The sequence below is a fragment of the Pinus tabuliformis genome, chromosome 4_1 (assembly GCF_031772625.1).
Source record: "Pinus tabuliformis cultivar Carrire ecotype Pingquan chromosome 4_1, CPIR1, whole genome shotgun sequence".
Lineage (NCBI taxonomy): Eukaryota > Viridiplantae > Streptophyta > Pinopsida > Pinales > Pinaceae > Pinus > Pinus tabuliformis.
In genome coordinates this window covers 278094028-278101888 of record NC_142303.1, presented here as the reverse complement: position 1 = coordinate 278101888, position 7861 = coordinate 278094028, and the positions used below count along the sequence as shown (strand labels likewise).

At 37.9% G+C, this 7861-nt stretch overlaps 1 pseudogene; it reads left to right on the top strand.

Moving 5' to 3' along the window:
* Positions 1–6350: 6350 nt before the first annotated feature.
* LOC149175344 (uncharacterized) lies at positions 6351–6870 on the top strand (annotated as a pseudogene).
* Positions 6871–7861: the final 991 nt, after the last annotated feature.

Genomic DNA, 7861 nt, shown 5'->3' with positions numbered 1-7861 from the left:
TTATTACCTCATTTCTTCAACCTCCTGCATCATTTTGGTATCAGAGCACAGAGATTGAGTTTTTCTACAACAAACATGCCACCAAGGAGAGGAGCTAGCATAGGTAGGGGGAGACCTGTAGCAAATGCAGTTCTACTGGATGAGATCCGAAGTCTGCATACAAGGATGGAGACAATGGAGACTACTCAGAGGAGAGAAATTGATGAAGGAGATGCCAGTGCAATAGAAGAATCTTCTGAGGAAGAAGAAGAGCTTGAAAGTGAAGCTGCCAAAGTTCTCAAGGTGTTGGCCAAAGCAAGTGGAAGACCAAAGATGGAAATACCTTTGTATGTTGGGAATTTCAATGTAGAAGAGTTGATGGACTAGATCAATTCATTACACAAGTATTTTGACTATGAGGAGGAGGTTGATGACAAAAAGAAGGTGAAATTTGCAGTTACCATATTGAAGGGTCATGCAGCTATTTGGTGGGATGAATTACAAACATCCAGAGCAAGAAAAGGGAAGCCCAAGATCAAACAATGGTGCTAAGTAAATTGAAAGCCAAATTTATGCCCAAATAATATTAGTTAAATATTTTTAGACAATTGAAAAACTTGAGACAAAAAGGCATGACTGTCAAGGAGTACACAGAAGAGTTTTACAAGCTGAACATTAGAGCAGGACATGCAGAGGATGATGAAGAGAAGGTAGCCAGGTATATCAATGGCTTAAGGTATGATATACAGGATGAAATCAGCTTGCTGAGTCCGAAGAAAATTGAAGATGCCTATCAAGTAGCTTTGAAGGCATAAGAGAAGATGTTGAGGAAACAAAATCAAAGGAACAGAGGAAAAAGTTCAACAAGAGGTAGAGGAACTACTATACCAAGATTTTAGCACCATCAGAGTGAAGCAGGAAGTTCAAGTAGTAGACCACCACAAAGAGGAGACTTTAATAGAGGAGGATTTGCACCCAGAGGAAGGGGTCGAGGAAGAGAAATTTGGTGTTATACATGTGGAGAATGGGGACATGGATCATGGGATTGTCCTATAATAAAGAAACAAGTTAGAGAAATGTGAATGTGGTTGAGGAAAAGGAAGAAAAACCTCAAATTGCAGACAAGGAAGAATCACCTGAAGTAGGAGAATCCTTGTTGTTGAAAAGGGTATTACTTAAGGCATATAAAGAGACACGAGAACCAACTCAGAGAAAGAGTTTATTCATAACTACTTGCAAGTCCAAGGGAAAATGTTGCAAAGTGATAATTGACAGTGGAAGCACTAATTACCTTGTTTTACAGAAATGGTGGGCAAGCTAGGATTAGTGAAGACAGCACACCCTACTCCTTACAAGGTGTCATGGCTACAAAAAGGACATTAGATTATTGTGAGAGAGAAATGCAAGGTAGAGATACAGATTGGTACTTATAAGGATGTGATATTGTGTGATGTAATGCCAATGGATGTATGCCATGTGTTGCTGGGAAGACCTTGGCAGTTTGATCGAAAAGCTATTCATGATGGGAGAAGGAATACTTACACTTTGGAGAAGGATGGAAATAAACACACATTGCTGCCATTGAAGGATGAAGCAGGCAAAGAGGCACCTGGAAACAGTGTTATGTTGATGAGTGGAAAGGAGTTGTTGCAAGAAGTTGGAAAAGGTGAAGAAATGCATTTTGCTATCATAGGGAGACCTAAGGTAATTTTAACTTCCACAAAATTAGATGATTTACCTGAAGAAATCAAAACTCTGTTGAATGATTGTGCTGATATTATTGTGGATGAGTTACCAAATGCATTACCACTAATTAGGAGTACTAGTCATCATATTGATCTAATACCTGGAGCAAGTTTGCCAAACAAAGCAGCATACAGATTAAATCCTCAAGAGAATGTAGAAGTTGGAAGACAAGTGCAAGAATTGATGGATAAGGGATTGATCAGAGAGAGTCTCAGTCCATGTGTTGTACCCACAGTACTCAATCCAAAGAAAGGAGGTGAATGGCGTATGTGCACAGATTCCAGAGCCATAAACAAGATTACTATCAGGTATAGATTTCCTTTACCACGCATGGATGATTTGATGGATTGTTTGAGTGGGTCAAAGTATTTTACTACGATAGATATGAAGAGTGGATATCATCAAATAAGAATTAGAGAAGGAGATGAATGGAAGACTGCATTTAAAACAAATAGTGGTTTGTATGAGTGGTTAGTGATGCCTTTTGGACTCACTAATGCACCTAGCACATTCATGAGATTAATGAATGAAGTCTTGAAGGAATATGCAGGCAAGTTTGTTATTGTTTACCTTGATGATATTTTAGTTTTCAGTAGAAGTAAAGAAGAACACTTGGAGCATCTTAAGTTGGTTTTAAAAACTCTGTAGAAAGAGAAACTACTGATAAATCTGAAGAAATGTAGTTTCATGAAAGAAAAATTAATCTATCTGGGATTTGTAGTTTCTAAAGAAGGCTTGAAAATGGATCCAAAGAAAGTCCAAGCAATTTGGAACTAGCCTACTCCAGGAAACATATTTGAGGTAAGAAGCTTTCATGGTCTTGCAAGTTTTTATAGAAAATTTATTACAGGTTTTAGTCAAATTTGTGCACCAATTATTGAGACAATCAAAGAGACTAATAAGCCATTCAAGTGGACAAAAGCAGCAGATAGAAATTTTAAGTTGTTGAAGAAGAAAATCACGGAGAAACCAATTTTAGCTTTACTTGATTTTGAGAAATTTTTTCAAGTTGAAACTGATGCTAGTGGAGTTGCAATTGAAACAATTTTGAGTCAGGAACAGAGACCAATAGCTTACTTTAGTGAGAAACTAAATGAAGCTAAGAAGAAATATTCTTCTTATGATAAAGAGTTCTATGCTATTGTGAAAGCTTTAAAAAAATGGAGACGTTATTTGCTACCAAAGGAGTTTGTATTATATTCCGACAATCATGCATTGCAGTTCATAAACAACTAGCCAAAATTGAACCAGAAACATGCCAAGTGGGTAGAGTTTTTATAGAGTTTCACTTTTGTGATAAAAAACTGAAGAAAACTAATAAGCAAATAATACACAACCAGACATGGCGGAAAAGGCCTCAGCCTTACAACATTCCTCACATTCTCATTATTAATCAATCCAATATACAAAGAATGATAATAGTACAAATAAATACATGAGGAAGTTGGTCTCAAGATAGTACGTCTATCTCAGACATTGTGGTTGAGAAAATATCTCAACAACACACTAATCTAGGAGCCTAACTAGTTGGAGAGAATCTCTCAACCAACTAAGCCTAAATTGACTCCTAACCATGAGGAGCAAACTCAATCTAGAAAGGTAGGATTAAATCCTTACTTTCATGATTTTAATTAATTTATTTATTTTGAATTAGAATTGTTTTTAATGTGAGAGTGAGGCTAACATTCCCCCCTTCAATGATGAGTCCAAATTAAGAACAAGGAACCCTCTTCCAAGTTATCAAGTTGATCCTCAAAAAACACTACCTGAAAAATGGCCAAAGCTGGATGCTAAAAAAACTCAAATCTGAAGAGAACATGAATCAGCTACATGTCTGATTCATCTCTGAATGTCACTTGACAACTCCATCATGTGCCAAGCTGTAAAAGGATCCATTTGTCCTTTGCTTTCAATTAGCATCCTTTGTCCACTGACAAAATATAGAGAACGCCCACTGGCTGATGACGTTGAAAAACAACTCACTCTTGCTTTTGTTGTGTTTGAAAACTGCTCACTCCTAACTTTGTTGTCAATCACCCATTGGCGAATTTGTTGATGCTCACTCGTAGATGAAAATGCTCACTGGCTACTTCACTGATGTTGTCAAGACTTTCAGTCTGACAACCACTGTCAATTTCATTGACATTTCCCCCCTTTGTCAGCTGAAAGGAGAGACAATCTTCTTCAAATTATCTCTGAACTGCCTCCCTTTAGGTGTAGGAGTGCTTCATTGGTGTACTCCCTCGTTAAACTACATGAGAGTACCATCTTAATTTTTATTGTTGGATGCAATATGTGTGAGTGAATTCGATTGTAAAACTTATACAATCTTCTGACTGTGGATGACCATTCCCAGGGATCAATCCATGAATAATCGATCTTCAATCTGCTTGATTTTTGTTGTTTGCTGCATTGTGGCGATGAATGATTGGACTTGCCACAATGGTGATAAGGATGGAGATCAAAACACTGATCTTCCAGATCACTGATTCTTTGACAATGAAGGCTTTTTGGTTTGACTGCAACTTCAGTTTGCGTGTATTTCTAGTTGGCTTCAACTTTCTCAGAACTAGCTGATGTGATTTGTGCAAGAAACCCTACACTGACAAACTTAATGGGCCTCGAATAATCTGGGATATGCAATTTGGCATCATCTTTGACACATTCTAAGCCTCGTCGATTTCAGTTACTTTGGATTTCTTCCCATGGCTTGATGATTAGTTTGCAAGAAAGTTAAATTGGATCAGGGACCACTTCGACACTTGAAGTTGGTTGGATCAGTGACTTGGAATCAACATCTTTATCTTCATCTGTATGGATGAAAGACTTGGAAACATCACTCTTCTATTGCAACTCATCTCTTTGAAGTTGCAACTCCAGTTGAAGGAACTCAATTGTTTCATGTGCTTGTTGTAGATTCATTGAAATATCAACAAGAGTTTCTTTGCTGATTTGTACCATGTCTTCAGCAGTTGAGAGGATCAAATTGTTAAGAATATTTAACAACTGAATGCTTTTCGCCATGTGAACTTGTTGGAACTCACGCTCGCTTGCTTGCTGGATTTGTAGAACTCGCTCACTTGATGTTTGATTGATTGTTGCACGCTCGCTTGAACTTGTTTTAACAATTGATTGTTTGAACTCACACGTGCTTGCTTTCACGCTCGCTTGATGTTGTGAGATTTGCACTTGCTTGAACTCACACTCTTGATTGATCAAAAGAAGGGTGTCAAATACTATCGAAAAATGCACCCAAGAGAAACACTTACAATGATTTGAATGACTCAGTTAAAAAACAATGGATTCAATTGTTTAATTGATTCCCTATCAATTCAAAGCATGGGTGTCAGTTTCAACTGAGAATGCACCCTTACAATTTAACTAATTTTGACTTTAATTACAATCCAACTTACAAATTATGATTTGCAAGTTACAGTTTTGTATTGAGCTTATTAAAAAAATATGGTGCAAGTGCAATTTCCAAAAAGCTGTTGTTGAATGGCTGCAAAAATTGTTGATGTAGATGGCAGCTTGATTGGATGTTGATGTAGAAATGTCTTTGACAACTTGGTTATGTATTGGTGCTTCTTGATTGCTTGTAGTTTGCTTGATTACATAAGCTTGAATGGAATTGATTATGTGCATGCAAGTCGTTCATGTGTTGTATACTACATGTGTACCATGTTAGAAAGATACCACATGAAGGTTAGTATCAAAACTAGACACAAAACAAAAACAATATCAAGAATCATGTGCCATCACAAACATACACATGGTGTACTTAAGATCCCCTTATTCAATTTCGGGCGGATCTAGGACACAATCACCACCAAAAAGATATGTTTTTATTTAAATAGTGAATTACATCAACCTTCACTTTCACAACATCATGAATGAAATTTCTCCAACAATGAGAATGCCAAGCTCATAGTCCCTTGAAGCAACTTGTCTTCAAAAATAAAAGTACACTCTGCTAAAAAACTTTCTTTAAAATACAACAATGAGCTTCCCTTTTAAAAATCTTCACTTATCACTCCAAAAATTTATCCCACCCTTACAAAATAAAAAATACTTGTAATTAAAAACATGCCCATATCACTTACAATTTGAGACCACATTCTATTTCATTGATTTGGATTCCTCCACGATGGCTAACTCACTGTTCTATGAGACCAAGATGGGATCTCTCTTGCAAAACAACACTAGCTATTTATAAAAAAATTCACGCGTAATGGGTGCGGGACAAAAAATTACCAATTTCAATTCTCACGGGGTTCGTCTACCCTATGGTATCGCATTGGGTGTGGTCGCCAGATGGTTGGCTCAGCGCTTCCAAAGCCAGCGGTTTGCTTTTCGGGAGTGGAGTCTATGACTTCGCCAGCAGCGGGGTCGTACAAATGGTGGGCAGGATCGGCGGCAGGACAGCTGTCACAACTACTCTTGCTGGATGCTCCATGACTTTGACAACGCTGTTTGGGCAAAGGCTTCTAAAAGGGCACTGGAACGTGTTGGACATTTTTCAAATGCACTTGACAGTTGCAAGCCTTGGCTTCGTATGCACAAATCTCTCCAGCACGCTTCCACTGCGTTGCGGCTACTTCAACACTTTATTGATGGTTTGAATAATGTCACCGTACATAATGGAGATGGGTTTCTCGTCAACCTTTCAGCTCTCTATTCAATCACCAGTGTGTTGGTGCTGCCCATAAAACAAGATTGCATCCATTCTCCAATTTCAGGTTGCCTAAGTTTTCAAAAATTTCCAGAAAAGAGTTTTTGGAGCTCAAAAGAACTAATTTCTACAAGCAATTGCCAGTTATCCAATGCAATAGAAGACATCAAGGAGAACAAGAGATTACATCATTGTCAATATTTACTAAAGAAAGATTCAGTGCATTAGCTGCACTCATCTTGGGTTTACTGTGCCCTTATGATGCATTGGCTGAAACATGCACAGATTATACTGCGTCAATGTTCAGCATGCCTATATTGTTTGGTATAGCCCTGATAGGAGCTGCTGTTGGAGGCTTGATTGCAAGACAAATAAGATTTGAACTAGAACGGCTAAATAATCAGTTGCGCCAAATAAATACGAAATTGAAAAGACAAGCCCGGATAGAGTCATATGCACCAAACCGTAACTGATCCATTCTTTGCTATTGCTGGCATTTTCTTCACTAGAGCAGCTTTCTTACAAACAAAATGATCCTATATAATACATATCGATATGGCTGCGTGTGCAACACACATGAGGACGCTGACGACCCCATGCACAGATTGAAGCATAGCAGAGCTAGCTAGAATCACATGGGAATGGACAAATACGGTTTGTTTAAACAAGTCCAGAATCATGTGCCACCATGTGCCTTATCGTTACAGGCAGTAGGACACATTTGTTTTATCAGAGGCCCACGAAGCAAAAGCAGCAATGGCGCACACATATTCCCCTCACAATTCTCAACATAAACCCCCAAATTACTACACCAACCATCCCTTGAACCAATGGATCTTTAAGGCTTCGCAAGTCATCTGGGTGGCCTTAGCTGGCCTCGCCAGGTTGAATGGCCTGACGTTATATGTACTTAAATCAATCACCCACATGAAAACCTACTCTGCACTGCTAAACTTTTGCCGAGATCAAGATTTCCAAGCCCTTATAAGAGTTCTGTGCTCTGACATTCCTCCCACACACAAAAGGTATTCACACAATAGGTTGCATGCTTCGTAGATATTTTTAGCTCTGATACTAATTAAAGAAAATTAATAAGAAAATAATACACAACCAGACATGGCGAAAAAGGCCTCAGCATTACAACATTCCTCACATTCTCATTATTAATCAATCCAATATAGAAAGAATGATAATAGTACAAATAAATACATGAGGAAGTTGGTCTCAAGATAGTACATCTATCTTAGACACTATGGTTGAGAAAATATCTCAAGAAAAAACTAATCTAGGAGCCTAACTAGTTGGAGAGAGTCTCTTAACCAACTAAGCCTAAACTGACTCCTAACCATGAGGAACAAACTCAATCTAGAAAGGTAGGATTAAATCCTAACTTTCATGATTTTAATTAATTTAATTATTTGGACTTAGAATTGTTTTTAATGCGAGAGTGAGGCTAACAAACAC